At 33.1% G+C, this 22,845-nt stretch overlaps 1 protein-coding gene across 1 annotated transcript in view; it reads right to left on the bottom strand.

Moving 5' to 3' along the window:
- LOC113500113 (allatostatin-A) overlaps window positions 1-22,388 on the bottom strand; it is a 53,691-nt gene extending 31,303 nt beyond the window's left edge. Inside the window, exon 1 of the mRNA XM_026880787.1 lies at window positions 22,314-22,388. The gene's annotated coding sequence lies outside the window, so the exon portion shown is untranslated. The remainder of the gene's footprint in view (window positions 1-22,313) is intronic.
- Window positions 22,389-22,845: the final 457 nt, after the last annotated feature.

Below are 22,845 nucleotides of genomic sequence, written 5' to 3' on the forward strand. Positions count from 1 at the left end.
GTTACTTTACTGACTGTTGTAAATTTTGATAAGCTTGTTGATATGAAGTAGAACATTTTGACTAATGATTTGACAAAAGGGACCTTTAAAACTACACTACTCCCGCACTAGAAGTTAAAATCTTGTGTCGCAGGAGGTTTCACAACATTCAAGGCACATTCACAAAGACACTCAGTGTCGGGACAAGAATTCGCGGATCACAAAAGTGCTTGTCCCACGCGGGGACCGAACCCGCAACACGTTTCGTTGTAGATTTTGTAACCTGCAAATGTTAATTTTGAGTCTGAATATCTTACGTGAATTTCATGTTTGCAAAACCCGTCATTATGATTTCTTCGGGTCTGTAAATTGACGTCTAAATACTTATGTTAACAACTGCCAATATCTAGGAATATGAACTTGGTAGAAAATCTCTTCTTCAGTCATTTGTAAAGCCTTTCGTATTGAACTATTGGAATTCCATAAACTTGAATAAGTGTACATTGTATTATAAGTCTTAAGGAACTATTTAAACGTTTCACAATGAATTGCAAACAATTTGTACTATTTTGGGATATTACGAACCAATCAACTGGTTTCAATCAAAAGTTTTCCAAACGTATTGGAAAGGTATTGAAATCATCTGTTATTCAACTATTTACGTGTTCAAAGGCAATACCGAAATTACAAATTCGAAACCAATAGAAACTGAAAGGTGTTTTCAAAATTTTGAGAATTTTTGGAAAAATGACAAATAATAGTACTGCGACATTAACGAGACTTTGCACTACTGGACATGAACTCTTCCTTTTTCTAAAAAAAAAAATACCACAACTACTTAAAAAGAAATAGGGTCCCGTCCCTAAATAGTAAAAACGGAATCCTTTTACTAAGGTTCCAACATCTGTCCCTCTGTTTCTCCTAACCGAAAGATATGAATACTGTCTATTTTTCATGGCATACTTGTTTTGGGTTACCCTTGTGCGAAACCCTCAGTGTCGCAAGTCCGACTTACATTTAATCCGTTTTTTCACACGCGTAATCTTCAAAGGCACAGAAGAACCTCTATGATAATAGATGATTGTCACTTAACCACTAAAATATGCGGGTATCGCCAGCCACACTAACGTCCACTCGATTCTAATCTAAAACCAGTATACGAAACGTCACATTTCAAATACCACATAGGGTCATATTGTTATGAGTCTAAATACAACAAACATTGGCGAAGTAACGAGAATTGACAACGTAGCGAACAAGCCCTCGTTCGTAAGCTCCCCGTATTATTTTTTCGGAATTATCCTATTTAGCATAAAATATTTTTTGATATTATTCTCGTGAGGGTGTTTGTCGTAAAAATAAATAGTTGATTATAATGTAAATGTAAAGCCTACGTGGGTAACGTTTAGAAGTCATAAATATAGCCTGAAAATGTCAGAGGCATTCAGTGAGTGAAGGGTTGAGTATTTTTAAGAGAAAGCCTATTTCAATTATGTGCGATTACTAAGTTAATGTATTGAAATAATTTATTACACGGAAAGTTTTTTCTACAAAGCCTCAAATTAACTTCATACAAATATTTGTGAATCATAGTTTTTAGCGTCTTGACCCTAAGAAGGTACAAACTAGGCGTTATTATTGAGGCTTCGCTGTCTGCCAGTCCACCTGCTACCAGGCTACAGCTTATCTATATTAGTATCTTAATAATAAGACAGTTAAAATTAACAGAGATGGTACATTTCTATTGCCGCTGTAATAACAAATTCTATAACTTATATCAAGCAACGTGGTATAATCAAAAATATTTTTTTGTTTAACCTACTTGTACGGAATCCCCAGTATCGCGAGTTCGAGCCGTTCTTGACCGGTTTATATTTTTTGTGCAGGAGGACATTTATTAGAAACAAATAATGTTATGTTAGACCTGAATCTATCTTTGCCAAAATCGCTTTGTTTGATTACCTAAATTAATTGAAATGAAAACTTTTTAAAAGGCTTTTTCCACTATTCAATGTATTCGAATAATCATTTTTCTTACCATAAAATAAATTCATAACACATAGTTTTATTAAAAGAAAATATTAATTATTTTGAAAAGCCAATCAATACATTCAATATTGGATCTTAATTCAATCAGTGTTAATACTGTTTTTGTTTGAACATCCAGTTGTTGATGTAATTGGCACATTTCGTTATTATCAGACAGGTTGTTGATTTTAATTATAATTGCTTCAATTAAGATTCGACATTCGTAAGATTGGAATTGTAATTTTACTTACAATTTCAAGTGCTCCCATACCGACCGATTAGAATTTTTAAGTCTAAAAAAGGATGAAATATTATGATGTACAACATTTATATATATAAATGAATAGCTCACGGAAATATAAATCATTTTTTTCAAAATTACTTTGTGAAAAATGAGTTCCAACTTTTTTTTCATAATTTTTGTAACAATAAAAACCCCTTTTTTTCAAAACTCAAAGTACAAGATTTCCTAAACTTGGTTTTCTTTGCGAGTGGGTGGACAATGAGGTACAATGTAAAAAGGCAAGTTGAAAGGGGTCGAGGGCTTAATGGGGCTCTCGTCACGTCGACATACGACCTTTGGCTCCGTTACCCCTCCCCCCTCCGTTACCTTAAGAGGGTAATGTGCGGTAACGTGAGATGGTGAATGACAGACCGTTTGACAAGCCTCGCAGGATAATACGAACCTTTTTGATGATTGGAAAGTTGCAAAGTGACTCTATATTTTTATGTCCTAGTGTTATCTATACTTATATATAAAGCTGAAGAGTTTGTTTGTTTGTTTGTTTGAACGCGATAATCTCAGGAACTACTGGTCCAAATTGAAAAAATATTTTTATGTTGTATAGACCATTAATCGAGCAAGGCTTTAGGCCATAAACCATCACGCTGCGACCAATAGGAGCGAAGATACAATGGAGAATGTGAAAAAAACCGGGCACATACACCTAAATCATAACTTATATCTTCTACCCACGGGAACGAAGTCGCGGGCGACAGCTAGTTTTATATAAGTGTACTTAACTCTAATTTTTCCCTGGTAAATTTTCAAGGCATTTTAATTTTAGAATATATCATAGTTTAAAAGTATTCAATAGAAAGTAGTGTTGTCATTGATCTGCTGGGAAGTTTGTTGCGCCGTTTTTTTTCTCACAGCAAAAGCACTAAGGTAGCGGTGAATGGTGGCGAAACTGGGTGCTGTCCAATGTAATTTCACCTATAAAAAGTGCTGCTTAGTAGCCTAATTTGAATAAGTGACTTTTGATTTGATTTTGATATTGATCCCTTTTTTGTTTCTTCTTAAGATGCATTTTACCACAAATAGAAAAACAATCATAATAGGTATTTTATAGAACACCGCCTTGCTCTTTAAAAGTTCTTTAAAAATATCCTTCGTCGGCACTTTGACGTTTAACAAGATTGCAGTAAAATCGTATTACTGAGAACGGATATCGGAATTTCTCAACCGGGACGTCTGGGAGGCGGCTTCCCGGGCGGATCCGCGGGATAAACTCAGCTAGTATTAAATAACTTGTTGCATGTAGAGCGAGTGAATGTCGTAACTCTACTTTTTTGGGGTTTTATCAAATGGTAAAAATGGAATCCTAATACTAAGGTCATGCAGTCTTTAAGTCTGTTTTTAATATCTTTCATATCATTAATCGTGATAGGTAGATAGTTGAATTTTCGTAGTTAATGAGTTTACATAAAAACCGTGGCTAAGCACGATAGAGTTATGAATTTGAAGAGGGATTTTTTTTTCTGCAGCCTATTATTACATAACATCATTGTACCCTAACATTGTATGTATTAAGAATCACTGCTGTAATTCCATGGTGTACAATAAAGAATATTCTAATCTAATCTAACATTCAGAGCCACGAGTCTATTCCATCTTGATCATTGTTAAAGACAATCTTGTTAAACTGTGAAAAACAAGACTTTTAAAAATATTTGTTCTCGTTGAATACCAAACTGATTCATTGATTAAAACACACTCAGCTCTGAACCAAGAAAACGATTAGCAACAAAAGAACAATCCAATAACAACCAATAAAAAGCCTTCGAATCCACATCAACAAGAAACTACCAAAAGCCTACCTATTGGTTTCTTCACAATTTCCAGCAATAACGAAATAAAACCAATCGTGTTCACCTGAAGGCTTTAGTTGAAAAGGCTCACACAGACAAATCAAATTAAACGTAAAAAAGAAAGAAAAAAAATCTTATGAACCACGAATGAGGATCACGTATTCTACGTTTTAAGGCTCCATCACTAAAAGCCTTATTTGTAAGTGTGAGCGTGACTTAGAACTAGGATGTATGGAGGTTTGTTTAAGTGCTTGTAAGGCTGTGATGTTAGTCAAGGCTTTTGCAATACGTGGGGGAACTCTTAAAGGGTCGACTCATGTAGCATAAACATAGTTTTTTTTGTTAGTTCATAAAGAGACATTTAAGGGGAATTACCTTACTTGAGAAAAAATAATATAAGATAAATAAGTTAAACAAGAACAAAATTGAATCCATCAGCATCTTGCAGTTTGATCAAAGTTAATATAGAAAACACTATTTTCTAATAAAAAATAAAATTAAGGCTGTTATCTTCTCAGTTCCTTGGGATCACAATAATAAAATTAGTGTCAAAACAAAGTCTCGCTAACATAATTCTATCCTGCTAATTGAAACCTGAGTATCGTAGCTCGTAGCTCGACTACGACGTAGAACACCGTAGCGCTACGCTGTCTACGCTACGCGCCTAATTTACAGCTTTGCAACGAAAGTAGTTTTAACGCTTACGACTTGTAAATTTTCAACGTCTGTCTAAAAATATTATGTTGTCAGCGTTATTTATAAGCAAATTCTCAAAATTTAGTTTTATCTAAATAAAGTTACCTTAAGTTACTAATGAATGCATAGTTTATAGTTTAAACTCCCTTTAAATTGACTCTACCTAATGGAGTGGCCTGATCAGATTAGTGTCGAGAATATCGTCATATAATTCATTTATGTCGATAGCTAAATGTCAGCCGAGGATAGACAGCTTACAAGCTTCCTGAGTTTGTAATTGAACAAAAGGCTTTCGTTATTAAAAGAAATCAAGATGTTTAGATTTATACAAAACAAGAGCTGTTTCCATATATTCTTCAATTGAATGATACGCGTTCAAGGAATTTTATATTCACAATCAAATAAAAATTGACCGTCTGACCGAATCGAGTCGGGTCAACTATCAAAAAGAAAAAAATAAATTTATTCATTATATTTTTGGACCGAAACTAGGAGACTTGTGAAATATTTTTATTTGCCTACCCTTTTCGGGTACATCCTATGTATAAATACAGCCTTCTGAAACTTTAGATATTCATAAAATATCGTGTGTCCTGTGATATAGGCGTACATCAGTAAGTTTGTAGTTCTTGTTTACCTGCTTTCAGCTTAGTAGGGTTTGGACTCCATTCAGATTTTGGTCTAAAATTATAATGTGGGTGTTATTTCTAAATCAAAGACTTCACTAACGATTTTTCCATTTTTTTATTGTTGAAAGAACCTCTCCCGCACTAAAGAACTGTTAATTAATTAATTCCTTGTGTTTTGGGATTTCACAAACATTCAAGTGACATCCACAAAGACACCCAGACTCAGAACAAGCGTATATGACCACACTATGGAATCCTTGGTCGTAATCAGTGGGTTTTTCGTGGTATCTTATACCACTCGGCTATCCGTTTAGTTACCAATTCCTTGGTTGACTGAAAGAATGCCTCAGGCAATAGGACCGCCATTGTACATTTATTTGCATGATTAGAATTAAGTATACTACAAAATGTTGCTTTGTGTTTGCGCTCATAAAAGATTTTATCAAAAATGTAATAGAATACTGCAAATAAGCTACAGAACAGATAGACGACCTTCTTACTCAATGTTAAAAGAAAAAAAAAAACTTTCTAAATGCTTTTGTTAATCATTTGGAGAGCAGTTTGTCCCTCTGCATTGTGAAGACCTTTCTTCCTTCATACTATTTTTCTATCGCCATTTAATTGAGAAAGTGTATTTAACCGAAAAAGGGCCAAAACATTAATTAATGAGAAGAAAACGTTATAGCCAGAATTAAATGTATTTATTACGAAATGTATTTAATGGATCTTCTCAAATTACTTAAAGACTGGCAAGATTAATATTTGTTACCCTGGGATTAGAATCCGGGCCTTTCCAAGCAGAGAAAATCTAGAGTAAATTAATCTAGAATTTTGAATCAAGGTACCCGTAAAAATTTCACAGATTAAGTTGTTAAATGTGTACGTGACATTAATATGCAAAATTTATTATTGCCAGTCTTGTCTAGGTTATCACCACCAGGTTAAAGGCTACGCGTCATAGTACAACAATATAGAACATAGCACACAATAACAGTTTCTCAACTTCACATTTTTATAAGTGCGAGTCGGACTAGCGGTACTGTGGGTCCCGTATAAAATTTTATCACTTATCGAATTTTAAAAACGTCTCAATTATTGAATGTTGTCTTAAGCATATATGTTAATTTATTTGTTTGTTGTTACGTAACAAAACATGAACAGAAATACGTCATCTGTACGTACTTACTGACTAAAAGAAAGAAAGAGTTCTATTTTTACCCTTTGGGTGCGGAACAATAAAAATATATCAGAGAGCTTTTTTCTTTTGTAAAATAAAAAAATATGTATAATAATTAAATAACACACCTATGCATTTCAATTGCTTATGGTTTCCAATTAACTCAGAAGTATTTATCAGCATAGATAATGCTCTTCCTTATTTAAATGTTGACTTAGCGTTATTGTTGGCTAGGAAAACTGACTATTAATTAATTATGTTAGTTATAGTATTGGCATTGATTAAATATTATTATAAAGTTATTAATTAATTAGATAAGCTATTGTTATTCCAGTTTTACAGTAAAATAAAACACAGTCCGCCTTTGATGGTAAAATTTAGATTGCGGCCCCCATCTTAGCTACTGATCACATTTTTGGCAAATTTGAGATAATTACAGGAGTCTCTTCTTGGTTCATACCAGCGGAGTTTCGCAGAGCATGTTTAAGCAATCTTGGGACCGTCTGAGACAGATACTGGAGACTGCGGCGTTTCTGGTCGATAAGAGGTTGGCATATCTCTACACAATGCCCTGCCTTGACAAGTATAAGCAGAGTTAGGTCCAAAGCAACTAATGTTATCAAGGCCTCTATGTAATTTGTATGTTAATTTAGACTTAAGGCTCTTAAATTATTTTTTTATTTAATCATTATTGACGGATAAGTATCGGGGTTCCTCGACTAGTTTTAGATCCAACCAGAGTCTTTAATCAAGCTTAAATCAAAAGGCATTCGACTCGCAAACCCGACGCTGCGTCAGCTCCCTTGCCGCTAGTCGATTTTTTATTTGAATAGTTGTTCAATGATGAGTGGTGAGTGAGTGAGTTGGTTCCAATTGTCTCCGGATACTGTATTGTGCGAGGATTGTATAAGCCTTTAACTAAAACCGGCATAAAGTAGGCTACATAAAAAACCTACTTTATGAAGTACCTACCACGATAATCGTATATCACTGCTGGACAAATGCCTCCACACTATTTCCTTAGTCTCTCAGCAGCCGCAACTGCCGCAAGTGACCAGTGTAGTAAGATCTTGCCTGAAGATAGATGTAGGGGATAAACAAATGAACATCTCAAAAGACCATGTAACTATACAGTTATAGTATGAATGCTTTGTAGGCAGCATTTAGGAAATAGGAACAGAATCCCATTTTACACGCGTATGCAAGGCTGAAAGTTATTTTACATAATAGACGCGGTAACTGCACGGAAATGGGCTCGCTTTGTCATCCATGTGTCTCGAGCGACATCACAGGTATAGCATATACTGCATGACTATATGTCTAGTGCAATCTAGATTATAAGGTTGTAGCTTAAATGTTTTTGGGAACTCAAAAAAATGTTGGAAGAATAATTTTTTTAAATGTCTCCGGCACTGAGAAATTTTAATCTTTATATCGTGGGAGGTACACAAATATACGAGTCACATACACAAAGGCACCAATACTCAGAAGAAGCATTCGTAGATCGCACAAATCCCTGACAACAGTCCCTAAAAGCAACCTGTTCTTGTGTTTTTCTTGTTTATATTTTTCGGTTATAAAAAGGTTTCGTGATAGTTCGAAAAGTAGTTTTTTACAAATTATGTATTGGTGAAAGTTTTGATCGAAGCGCGTCGTGGCTTTTTTTTTTTCGACTATTATTTTTCTGATTTAACACATAAAGTTAATTTTATTACAATTCATTTGTGCAATTTGATCAGCATTATCTATTGTAGAAACATAACTTATATCAAAAGTACTTTTTGGAGCAAAAAAATAACAATGCGTAAATATAAATAATACATCTTTCTTTTATAATACTTGTTGTCGCTATTTATGTTAACCCAGTTCAAGAGCTGTTTCTGATTCTTTAGAAAGTGTTTCGAACAACTGGCCACCAGAACTATTCTCAGAAACTGAAGCCGCATCTGATTCTCTTTCAGCAACTTTGTAACAATCAATTACCTGGTTAAATTTAAACCCAACAAAAGGAAATAACTGAACCTTATTTAGTTCAGCCTTTATGAGTTCATTAGGGGTCTGTACTCAAAGGATAAAAACGATATCTATTATTAAGGCTCGCTCTCTGACTGTCTGTCTGTTTGTGATCAGGCCTTGTTGTTTCCAGAATCAACAAAATTTATTCTAACAAACACAAAAAAGACAAATTGTAAATTTCCACCATTTTGAAGTCCGTTAAAAGTAAAAACACGTGATTATAACTTTAATACCCGTTCATACGGCTAAAATTCATAAACTTTTTATTCGGCGAAAGTTTAAGAAATACTAATTAGCAAACATTCCTAAAATTATTTGCGTAAACATCTTAAGCGTTACACAACTCCACAATATTAGAAGTTGAGGTCAAACTTGGGGTGACCTTTGACCATATCGTGGGCATATTTATGACCTCGAACTAATTGTGGGGTCAAACACACGGAACAAATATTGTTGGGAGGGCCTTTTAACTGTTTAGGCGAATTCGTTTTCTGTTTGTAAATCAATTGTAATCATCGAAATATATGTGAATAAAAATTATACAAGAATTAAAATGCATTTTCCACATTTTCTATTCTGCTTTTCTCAAAAAACAAAGAAACAAGTTTTTCCAAGGCAAAACACAAGGAGAACAAGACAGTATTTAATGAACCTCTATTTTCTAACTTGAAAACGTAAAAAACAAGCTGAATGTATTGAATAAAAACACTTCAATTCTTGCTGTATTTATTTCTAGGAATCGAACCTACGAGTAATCCTATTTTCTACATTGAATGAAAAATAAAAGCACATCATTTGCTAAGAGAGAAGAGACATAATCAACCACTTTTCTATTCTTCATATTTTGTGTACGTACCTAAAAAAGATCAAAAAATGTTACGTGTGTTTTCTAAAAACTCAGTTTAAAGTAAAATGCCTAAAGCAATTTTAACGTAAATATAACGAAATCAATTATACACTGAAATAAGTCAGTAGTTTTTTTATTTCATGCGTGTGTATAAAACGACTCACCAATATTAGATTCACTATAAGATTGTTGACCTTTTTTTAAGTACCTAAACAAAAGAAGGACAGTGTCAAAGTTTAAGCCGCCCGTAGGGTACTGACATGGCTTTGACAAATACACACCCTTGGAGAAATCTCAGGTGTGTTCCCTCATGATCTTTTCTTCCGCTGTTTAAAACAAGTGAAAATTACTTTGTAATACGGACATGAATTAAAAAAGAGAGGGGTGAACCTTTGATTTGTCAGTCCAGGCCGAACAGGGTGGTCGAGGTCATCACGCTAAACCCACTGTGCGCGTCGTGTCGCGGTTTCGAACCCGCGTAGGACAAGCATTTGTGTGATCTTTGAATACTTGTCCTGAGTCTAAGTGTCATTGTGCTAGTGACTTGAATGTTTGTGAAATGTGTGATTAAATTCCTTAGTCCAGGAGTCGTTTTTTTAAATAAACGTATTATGTTATAACTGCTTACGTGATAGCCAAATTATTTAGCAACTATTTTAGTTTCCTTAAATAGATGTTGTTTTAAACACTTGTTGCTCAATAGCTGGTTCTATCTCTGTAGGATATCACTTATCAAAACTTTATTTATGAAGTTGTCAAGTAAATCTATTTTCAACTCACTCCATATCAAATGAAATAGTTCTAACTATAAGTCCTTTAAGAAATCTATTTCGAGATGAACTGATTTTAAAATAGATATAAACTTAAATAAAATGTCATGTTGCCTAGGAAGGCACTGCAGGCGGTAGGAAATGACGCGGAAGTTGAGGATGCAAAGAATAAGTATTGAAAGTTGCTGTAAATGTGATTTGTGTTTGAACGAGCAGATGTTCTTTTGATAGGGACATTCCAGATATTAATAAGAACTTCCTTTGTAAACCTATATAAGTTAAAAGCAAAATAGCTTCAAAGGCTGTTATTTTAACCCAAGATTATTTACTGTATTACTTTATATCTTATTTTAGACTGTATATTCTTATGAGAAATAAATTTATTTAAACCGAAAACACCATTCAACGAAATTAACACAGGTCCAATCTATACTAATATATAAAGCTGTAGAGTTTGTTTGATTGTTTGAACGCGCTTATCTCAGGAACTACTGGTCCAAATTGAATAAATTTTTGTGTTGAATAAACCATCACGCTGCGCCTAATAGGAGCCAAGATACAATGGAAAATGTGAAAAAACCAGGGCAGGTATAAATCATAACTTATATCTTCTATCCACGGGGACGAAGTCGCGGGCAACAGCTAGTACTTAGCTTATAAAATATCTTGTTTTTAGTCCCATAATCCCACTTCTCATGCCCATTCAGATCAACAATGATAATCAACGAAAACCCAGCTATTAACCACATCATGTCCCAGAGGAACATTTGTCAGTCTTGAACCCAGAATCCGAAGTCATAAATAGAAAATTGGCGAAGTAGAAATAATGACAAACTTACACGTAAAATGCATAAAGACTCTTTTGTTGAAAACTGCTGGTTTGTAAGATACTTTTAAAATAGTCTTCCTTTTCCTAAGCTATGTTGACATCTTCGACGGCGGTCTAACAAGTTTTATTTCAGTACCGTATTTTATAAGACGCGACTCCTTTCTTGAACTCTACATTTTGTTATTCTGAAATAATTTTACTTTTGTGCATAAAAGCACTATTGGTTGGTGTTTTGTGCATGTGATTTGAATACTTTCAAGTAATCCCTACTAATATTATAAATGCGAAAGTAACTCTGTCTATTTGTCTGTTACGCTTTCACGTCTAAACCACTGAACGGATTTTAATGAAATTTGGTACAGAGATAGAGTTGACCTTGAGAAAGAACATAGGATAGTTTTTATCCCGGACACTTGAAGAGTTCTCCTGGAAACGCGATATAACCGACCTCGACGTGGTCGAAAAGCTAGTAATAATTAAATCACTTAATGCGGGAGTTCGACTGGCCTGTTGGTCTAGTGGTTAGTGGCCCTGACTGCTGTACCGGAGGTCGTGAGTTCAATATCCACCCAGGATATTTTTCGTCTGATGTGATACAATCAATTATTCTGCCTAGATGTTATTTATCTAAAATATGTATGTATTTTACAAATACAACTATGTTTATCAAATGTCTAGTACTTATACCATAGCTTTGCTTGTTTTGAAACTAGATGGCGCTGTGTGTAAGTTCTGAATATGACAGAAGTAGTACTTTTATAACTATGTGAAAGATTGACCGAAAGATTAACAAATTAACACCAGTGTTATTCAAATTTAATTAAATCTGCTTTTGACCGGAAATTTCGAAAGCTGGTAAAAGGATTAGAGTTCCAGTGTTTTGTTTTAATTAAACAACAATGTCAAAAATTCCGCTCTTTCAAAACCGCGATATTACTTTGGGCAAAGTTTAATGTTAAAAATATAAACAACACTTTGAAATACATTTTCTTAAATTCTGTAATGATTTAATAAACCCGAAAGGATCTATTTTTAATAACATGGGAATCGTAAATAGTAAGGATTTCATATCTAGGAGAAAAGTGGCTGAAGCAACAAGCAATTCCAGAAGGAGCAATGATGGGAATGTGTAAACTTATTGCCTATGCATATCAGAATTATCAGAAAATTACATATTAAAACAGTTGCTGGAATTTAGCCCTTGAAACCCTAGTTCACATAAATACTTAGACCTTTGTTTAGTCCTAGCTACCGCATTAGGTTAAGTAACCTGTAGTGGTAGATTAGTGTGATAATTAAATTAATAAATAAAATTTTGAAATTGGTAACTAAGCCTGATTATCAGAAGTACTTTGTTTGCATTTTTGCAGGACAAAGTCAAAGTACAAAAGCAGATTAAAGCTTGCTCAGCTCTCATGGTGGTCTTTTGGGCCTATGTGCAGTTTTGAATAGGACTTGCCTCGTCCCGTATAGGGAATATTATTGTCACACTAATAATATACATGCTGAAATGTGTGTGTTTGTGTCTATGTTTGTTACCTTTTTAAGCCCAAACGGCTGGACCGAATCCAATGAAATTTTTAACGGAGGAAGTTGATACCTTGGATTAATATTTAGGCTACCCGTTCCGTTATCCGACTGCTTTTAAAGAGAGTAATCATTTTCCAGCTATCACCGACATCTAATCAGGTAAAGCCGAGAGAAATTGCTAGTTTAATACGAGTCATGTTCAAAAATATTCATAATGCTCCCTGTAGGTCTATAAAATGATTATTTTAATTACAATCTCAGCGGGTTTTAATTTTCTTACCCCGAAGTTATTAAAATTCTCAGTTATTACAAAATATCATGATTATAACTTAGTTGTTTAGATACTTAATGAAGGTTAGCTTGTAGCCTTTTTAATATAGGTTATTTTAATTATATTAATATCATAGTAGTATCCTAGTGTTAGTTGAAACTAAAGAAATTTTTTTAGTTTTATGAAAAGTCTGGTCTGAAATTGCATCCTGGAGTTTTTCAGGCCTTGGGCATTTGGTTATTGTATTAATATCTTGAAGAGAAATATTGAGATTGCTATATATCTGGAATATCAGCTGAGAAAATGTTGTTTTGGAAAGCTCAGTTCTTCAAAAAAAATATAAGTACATTTGTTTTATTTTTTAATTTTTGAAAAAAAAAGTTCTATTGTAGATATTCCAATTGGTGAAAATAGGCAACAAGTAGTTTGAAAACGCAAATACTATAGGTTCCGTATAAAGGGACAAAAAAAATGGCAAACAGAATTGGTCACCCTTCAAATTTATGACCGTGGTTACATTTGCTCAACCGCAGTCTTAATTTTCAGTACGTATTATACTAGCGTCAACAGAAATATATCACCTGAGAATTTTTGAACTGTTTAGCTATAATTTTTCTTAAACTACAATCTGGTAACAGACAAAATGCGGTGTCTCATTATTAGGATTCCGTTTTAACCATTTAGATGCGGAACTCTAAAATATTTAAAAAGAAATCGTAACATAAATACACTCGAGAACAAAATTCGTTATATTCTTGCACAACTTAAATGAATATCTTTCATACTTTGCATTTCTTCATAATCTAAGAAGGTTTCCTTTTAAAATTGTTTTCGCGAATGTACTCAGATCGAGTGACGAATACGTAATGTTTGTCAATTGATATTCTGAAGGCGCCATCTTGATTTCTTTCTGTATTTGTTTTAGAATGTGTCCTGAATGCATTTAGGGTGATTCTGAGAGCTTTTTTTGCGTGTTTTTCGTGATTAAGTTATTGACTGAGAATGTTTAAGGATTCTTGGAAAATTATTATAGAAGATTACTTGTAAAAATACAGTTACAATAACAAAAATAGGAAACTGTTTTTGAACAGGTTTTTTATAATTAAGTCTATATCGTTTAATAAAATCATTTTGAAGTTGAAGAGCCAAGTTGAACCCAAGGAGAAATAAGGGCTACTACGCTGTCTGTGCAACTGCCCATCCGTCTATCACCGTGCTGTATCTCAAAACCGTAACAACTAGAAAGTTTAAATTTATACAGACGGTGTATTTTTGTTGCCGCTATAACGACAAATAATAAAAATCAAAATCGAACAGCGATTGGTTCGGTCATAAATTTGATGGAAGACCAATTTGTTTTACAAAATTGTTTTTAGCCTATTTGTGCCGAACTCTCAGTGTCGCCAGTCAAACTCTGAATAATTTAGTTAGTGTCACCTGACAGTGACAAAAAAAGGTTAAAGCATTTAAATTTTTTAGTAGGATGCACTAAACACAAATGAATATGTGTGGCATAAATCCTTTTTTAGGGTTCCGTATCCAAGGAGTAAAAACGGAGTCCTATTACTGAAGCTCTGCTGTCTGTTTGCTTGTCAGCCCGTCCATCACCAGACTTTATCTCGTTAACCTTGATAGCTAGACAGCGGATTTTTTTTAAAGGTTTATTTATATTTTTATTTCTGCTGCAGTTATAACAACACAAACTGAAAATGAAATAAGCAATGATTATTTCGGGTATGAATTATTTGTCCAAACCAACAAAATTATTATATCAAACAAACAATTTGTATACCCTATATCTACGGAACACTCTCTATCTCAAGTCCGACTAGCACTTGACCGTTTCTTTATAAACATCGTGTTGTGACTCAAAAATATGATATTGAAAGCTGATCTAACAGATGGAAATAAGGAAAAACTACAAAGGGCTTGGATTAAAGTAGTTTTACTAACAACATGCTATTACTCCGAGTTCAATCATACGCTATCATTACGACTACTTACCTTAATGGGGCCTACAGTAACCTAGTTTGTAGTCATAGGGATGTTGATGTAAATTTTTGTAGGTATATGACTAGCTGTTGCCCGCGACTACGTCCGTGTGGTTAGAAGATATAAGTTAGGAATTTTTAAATGGAATCCCTCGAAGATGAATAAATTTCCCTGTTTTTTTTTTTACATTTTCCATTGTATCATCGCTCCTATTAGTCGCAGCGTGATGGTATGTAGCCTTAAACCTTCCTCGGCGAATGGTCTATTCAACACAAGAATTTTTCAATTTGAACCAGTAGTTCCTGAGATTAGCGCGTTCAAACAAACAAACTCTTCAGCTTTATATATTAGTATAGATTTGTAGTATTCAAGAAGGATACGAAGCAAAATTGACGGTCTGTCTGTCTTAGTGTTTTTTTAGTAGAAATTTCAAAGTTGTCATGTTTCGTATATTTGGATTTCTTATTTCCAGGTGTGTAACTGATAACTGGGTTGAGGAGGTCAGATAGTCGCTCTTGGTAAAACACTGGTACTTAGCTGAACCCGGTTAGACTGGAAGCCGACCCCAACATAGTTGGGAAAAGGCTAGGCTATGTGTGTATTTAAATAAAGGTAATATATCAGTCTAGATTCAACAAATTGTTTTGCCTGCCTAGCCTTTTTAGCTCATTGGTAATTAAAACTATTTGGAACGGTCTCATCTTAATTGTACGTATATTATGTTACTAAACTATCTTTTTTGCCACTTAAAACTATAAATTAGATAGATGGTAGTTAAAAAATTTAAACAGTCATTCGCGATATAACATTTCTAAAGGCCTTGAATTCCAGATTAATTTGCAGGTGTCATGGCCTAGTCTTTATAATATGTAAATAGAATTAAAGAAGCTCTTAACATTAGTATTATCTGAAAATTTGTCAAACACTTTAAGAGCTAAGTACCTGAAAATTGAAATTAAATATCTCAGTACACATTTCAAGAATTTCGCAAGTATAAAAATGAGGGATAATATTATTTTTACAGTCAGTAACAGGAATAGGGAAACCTAACAGAAACCCTTTTTTAACTTGGAAACAGAAACAAGGTCCCTTCACAATTCACGCCACAATTTCATTTCATAATTTTACACTTAATCATATTTTTAGCACAAACTTTATAAACACTTGTCAGAGTTACTGTACGGTTATTTACTTTGAAATTAAGTTGAAGTTTCTTTTTTTTCAGTAGTGTTATTGCTGAAGCAAGTTACAAACCGGTCAAGTACGAGCCGAATGTAGAAAACATGAGGTTTCAGTGCATATAGCCTGAATAAAAACAAATCGGTTGGATGACAAAATTATGATCGTAACAACCGGCGCAGGACCTCCAGAAATTTATTTTTAGTAGTCGATGTTGCAGCTACAATAGACAGACATCATCTGTGAAAATTTCAACTATCTGTCCATGGCGAACAGACATACAGTGGAGCCTCAGTAACATGGTTTAGGATTAGCCTGTTGGTCTAGTGGTGAGTGGCCCTGACTGCTATATGCGGACATCGTGGGTTCAATTCCCACCTACGTGTTTGTGTGATGAGCACGATCATTTTTTCTGTGTTTGGGTATTATTAATCTATATAATGTATGTATTTAGAAATATATAAGTATGTTCGTCAGTTGTCTAGTCTAAACACAAGCTCTACTTAGTTTTTTTTTTTGTTTTTAGAAACAAAAATCTTACTATCACCATACATCAATTTACACACTTTAATACACTCACAATCACTTCACCTACACAGAGTTACTCTCACTTAAAAAGAACAACTGCATAATCCAAGTCGGGTCGTACAAATAGGAAAATCGTTTAAACTTTAAAAGTTTGTTCCGAAGTTAGATTTCAGGCTCTTGTTTAAAAGAAAAGATGACATAGGAAGGGATATTGCGTTACTAAGGACCTTTCGTCTCAGGTAAAAAAACGATAGACTTGGGAAACTTTGGAGGTTTGAAAAGGGGTCAAAGTTTAATGGAAAATTGATTTTCGAAAGACTGTAGAAGTGGGAGTGTGGATAAATTATACTACTATTTATATCCTACTATCTACTAAACGCGAAGGTTTGTGTGTATGAATATTTGTTCGTCTTCCACGCAAAAACTTAGGATAGTAGAACTAGGATAGCTTTTAACCCAATTTTATGTTCCCGTTGTATCATTCTCGATGTCGCGGGCGGGCTTATTTATTATATTCTACTAATTTGGATATTATCTTTGTTTTACAATAGTGGGGGTAAAAATAGAACTATAATACTAAGGGTCCGTGGTCTTTCAGTTTGCCACCAGGAGTTAGAGCAAATACATAATACGTGTATCATGTATTTTTGTTTCCGCTCCATAAACAAGTCTTAAAAGTAAACCTTAATGGTTTTAGCAACGGTTGCTATGGTGATTTTTTTTATTGAAATTCTATGGTCTTCAAGTTCTTTAATTCTAAGTTCTTCGTCGCAAGACTGACTTTTTTATTTTGCTACCATGCTATATGTAAGACCAAAACTGTATCTGTACTAAACTGTATCAATCTATGAATCAATCAATGCGATCTCAACCATTGCATGTATCAAAATTGAGGACCAAGATATTTAATGGTACTGACTTTATGTTGAGCCCAGGGCCCCAATTCTGGTATTCACAATGGCCGATGAATGAATGCAAATCACGCATATTAAGAATGGAATATAAGCATTTGACCAACAAAATAATTTTAAATTTAGTACGTGGCGGAACAATGAAGTTCAGTACAAGGAATTTCCAATTATTGGCAAAATGCTGAAGTATTAAAGTTTCAAATTTAATCCAAATGCCATTCAGTCATCGGCCATAATAATAGAATCGGGGCCCACAAGTGGGGTAAACAATTTTAAAGATGATGATGATAATAAAGTTATACTTGCATAACAGTAGCGTGAAAGACAGACTCACAATCAAGACGTCGTCAATGTCAATTAAGACAGGGGGAAACGTTTTATCTTCGACTCTCTGATTCTAATCGGGTGAGATTACAGATAACTGACATCTGAATCGAAATAAAAATCAAATTACAATCCAGTGAAGAGATCTTTCAAATTTTTAAGCTTTGTACCTACAACGGCGTGATTTAAGAAAGGTTTAGGGTGAGTTTTACATCCTATATAGACTGTTTTGTAGTATAAATATGCTTAAAAAACAGGTTTTCAACAAAAATTAGTTACCTTTTAATTTTATGACCGTAACAATTGATCGTGAACCTCGAGTTTCATTTTGATTATTTATTGTATAGCTGCAATTGAAATATGTATATCATCTGTGAAAAGTTAAATTGTCCAGCTGTGGCGTTACACAGTCTAGTGATAGACGGACTTACAGACTTAACACTTTATGGTGTAAATTTCGTTCTTGTCCGGAAATTTTGGTTTTGTTTTTTTTTTTTTTGATTCGAATGCGATTCGGATATCGTACTGTCAAACCAAATCTAAATCGAAAACCCATCTAGTGTTACGTTGGTCGTTCCAGACATTACAGAAAGCAAAAAAAAAAACAAAATATGGTTTTGAAAAAGCAATTAAGATAATCGTAAATTTATAAGTGACGCTGGTTAGATTTAGTAACAAAAACCGTCAAACATCAAAGTCAAAGTTTTTAACATCAAAGGATGACTGTTTTTGTTACTTACACGTCTGAAAAGCCTGACCGATTTCGATGAAATTTGGCAAAGGGATAGCTGAAACCTTGAATTAACACATAGGCTTTATCCGACTTAATTAAAAAGGGGTTCCGTTTTTGCAATTATAACCTACATACATACAACCGAACAAAGCGTGTACAGCAGTTTGTAATATAAAAGTGACGAAAATCTTTGAATTTCTGTAAAAAGAGAAAGATGTGGTCAACCGAGAAATGTTCTTCTTAACTTCTTCAAGTAAGTGTAATAGGCTACATTTATCATTTCTAACTTTTTCTTGAGCCGTTGAATTTGTTCAGGCGTAAACAGTCGCAAAGTTAATGAAGTAAGAAATGTTTAAAAATGTTAAGATGGACCTGATTGTAATATTTATAATGAATTATTATTTTATGTAGTATGTTTTTTAAACTGCTTTTTTACTATTTTTACCCATAGCCCTAAATCAAAAATCCTCTAATAAGACTCCGCTGTCTTTTCGTCTGTCTATCTGCTTGTCTACTCATCTGAACATACGTCACTAGACTGTATCTCATGAACCGTGCTGGATGGACAGTTGAAGCTTATACAGATGATGTACTTATATCCCTCGCTATCCTATAATCTATACTAATATATAAAGCTGAAGAGTTTGTTTGAACGCGCTAATCTCAGGAACTACCGGTCCAAATTGTGAATATTTCTGTGTTGAATAGACCATTCATCAAGGAAGGTTTTAGGCTATAAACCATCACGCTGCGACTAATAGGAGCGAAGATACAATGGAAAATGTAAAAAAAAAACAGGGCAGGTATAAATCATAACTTATATCTTCTACCCACGGGGACGAAGCCGCGGGCAACAGCTAGTTGAAAATATATTTAGAAGGAGTCCCCAATTGATTGCTATCTCGTTTAAACCTATTTGGACGAAAACCTTAGTGTCGTGAGTCTTGACATGTGTCATTTAATGGTTACGGTATTTAAAACTTTATCTATCAAGCTATCATCAAAGAAAATTGTAAATAAGACCCGTACATAATATAATTCCACTTGAGTACATTTTTTCCTGAAATTATTTCACAATTCTTTCTTATAAGGAAGTAACTTCTGATTCACTTTTTATAACTTTTATTAAAAATTTACAACTTTGGGAACCACTGGGAATTCTGAAATAAATACAATTTATTGTAGTGTATGTGTGTTATTTGAACTTAAGACGGAGTCATAATTATTTAATTCTATTAATTTGCTCTATTTTATCGGGATTACCGGCCTAGTTTCAGAATTATCCAGAATTCTCAATAATGAGCTGACTCAACGGTTTAGCGGTGAGAAAACTTGACTTTATTTTCTCATTGACAAAGTGGTATGAATCCTTCACAACACGGTAGATTTTGTGAAGGATTCATACCACTTTGTCAATGAGATGAAACATCTTCATGACAAGGAAGTAAGGGTTAGTTTCCACTTTATTTTGATTAACTTTTTCGGATTAGAGTATTGTTGTATAGGTTAGGAAATTAATAGTTTTAATACACCTCTTTAAAGAATGCGACCTATTTTTTAAAACTTTTTAAATTTCAAAAGGCGATGATCTCTGAATTTGCTTCCCTTGCAAAAACTGAAAATCATAACTCGAAAAAAGCCCTCATTTCGATTGATAAAAATCAAATAAATATTTTCGTAAAAGCAGACACATATTATAACATAAATCTTTTGTAGATAACGATTCATAAGCCCTTTAGTGGCACCTAACGAAGCCGATATTACTTATCAAAAATGTTTTACGTTAGCTAATCCGCAGAAACAAAAGCCGTCTGGAATATTCCGATTAAAACAAGTGAATTTATATCAAAATCAATCAGATTTAATAAAATTACTAATTATAAAAGCTATTTATAGGTAAATACGAAATTTGGTAGCGGTATCAGGTATTCAGCAAAAGCGATATCCTCAAATACTGTCGTCAAAATACTCAATTGTATAGGCTAAGAAATTGACACCAATAATTGTACAATTTTCGCCACTCCTCTGTTTTTCGTGAGATTCGTAATACGAATTGAAATTGTCTAATCTTTAATTGGAAATCTTAGAAGGTCAAAATGAAATATTAAGTTAATTCGATACATAAGTTAGTAGGGTTAATTAACTGTGTTTTAACCAGCTTGGTCAACATTAATTAATTTAAAGTCATTTTTGTAGCTGTAAAGGGATGTAATTGGTAACTGCTGATTAAATTAATTTCAATAATTATCTAATGTTTGTGTCAATTTATTCCCTTAAGCTAATTGATGGCTGTTTCACGTTAAATAAGAATTAATCAACAGAATCAGTCCATCCAGACCAAAGTGCTGTTGAGAAGGAAAAAAATCAAAATACACACGAGTTTACAACCTCGACCTTTACAACCTTTTTGAACCCGGAAGAAAATAGTTAAGTATTTGGTTTTGTTGTGATCATGATATGTGCTAAGTCATACACCTTGATGAAGTCTGTAAGAGTTTTCTTTTTTCATTCTGACGTCCAAACAGTCACAGCAAATGCATTATTGAAATGATGGGGATGTTGATCGATGATAACTATAGATGATCAGAGGTTTGTGTTAAATATATTTAAGATAATTTGGATTCTTTTTTTCACAATAAATGTTTGTTATTTTACCGTAAAGTCTAGATTTTTTCTTTATTTTATATCTAAACAGTAGGTATTGAATAAACTGGCCGATTATTTAAGACCTGTTTAGTGTAGCATCAAATGATTAGGTATTTCCGATTATTTATTGGAAAAATCAAGAGAATTTTCCCCAATAAATTTAATTCATTTAAAATCATATCGTAATTACTCATCATAACAACTAGGGAATTAGCTAAAATTGAGTTTTGTATGCTTATGGACTTGTTCTGAAATTCAGAATAATATTTATTAATTAATGCTGTTCTAAAGAAATATATTTTAATGTAAAGTGAAGATTTAGTTCATTAGTTTTTAAGTTCTTCTAGCACCTCACTGATATTTATCCCTCAAGGATCGCACAGGGTTTTTCGAAATAACTATAGGGTTTTCCAAACGGTATCATTCAGTTTTAATAATTTCCTAAAGCTGAGGAAAACTTTGGTAACGAAAATTATTAGAAAAATCAGATAAAATATAATTTATACAGAACTTTGATGTTTTTTTAAATATTTATTTGGTTTCATAAAAAAATCGATTTGATAGGTATATAACGTGAAAATAATGACCATGTTTTTAATATTTAAAGAAATAGGTTAACTTCCTAACAGGCGAAATTAATTTTTTTAGTAACAATTAATTTTTTTTTATTCACGTATATGCTTGTATTTCTTGTGATACGCTTTTGATATTGACATTACATTTTTATAAATAAATCATTAATGTGTGGTTTTAAATAATTAACTATGTTTATAGTTTTATTTTTATGTAATTTAAAATGAAAATTGATAAATTTTTATTTGCATTTTCGTTTTCTTTTTAAACTTTTTCCTAACCGTTTCTACATCAATGTAAAATATATATTGATAGTTAATAGGTCTTTTGTATAATTTATTTAACTTTATTTGTATATTAAATTAAGTTTCATAAGTTTTTAAACTCTTTTTAATATATTAAAAAAAATACACCTGCGCGAAATTAAAAAAAACCGACGACTAAAGTTCTGCCGGACATACGTAAAAAAAAACAAAACTAGAAAAACTTTTATTTCCTACAAAAAATATTTTCTCAAAATTTTCCCGAAAATAGCTTTACTTAAAAATAAAGTTTACAACTTACCTTAGTTTCTCGTAGTTATTCGCACTCACTTAGCCGGCATAACCCGCGCGCGCCCGCCTATAACTGTGCGCTGAACGAGTGTTCAGGGCTTATATAACCGGCTGCTGGCCAATGGCGCTAGGGCGGGCGGGAGTTATGCCTATGGGAAGCCAATGGTCAATTGAATAAGAAGTTCCTGTTTTAGATTGTCTGTTAGGGTAATTGATAACTTATTGATGTACAGGGTGTTTTTTTGGATTTAATTTGATTTTCATAATTTGATAATTTTAAAAAGCTGTTTATTTTATTTTATACGATTTCTTTAAGTTATTTTTGTAATTATTTCAAATATTAATTATGAAAGTTGACTTTTATCATTATTTTTCTTTTAAAATCGTGTTTTTATACATCTGTCCCAAAGTAACAGATAATCTTACAGTTAAAAAATAATTTATCAAAAATTACACTCTACAGGAGGTTCGAAAAATGAGCAAAAATATTTGAATTTTAACACTTATCATATTTATATAGGTAATTGTTAAATCAACTTTTC

This window comes from Trichoplusia ni, chromosome 13 (genome assembly GCF_003590095.1).
Source record: "Trichoplusia ni isolate ovarian cell line Hi5 chromosome 13, tn1, whole genome shotgun sequence".
NCBI classification, from domain to species: domain Eukaryota; kingdom Metazoa; phylum Arthropoda; class Insecta; order Lepidoptera; family Noctuidae; genus Trichoplusia; species Trichoplusia ni.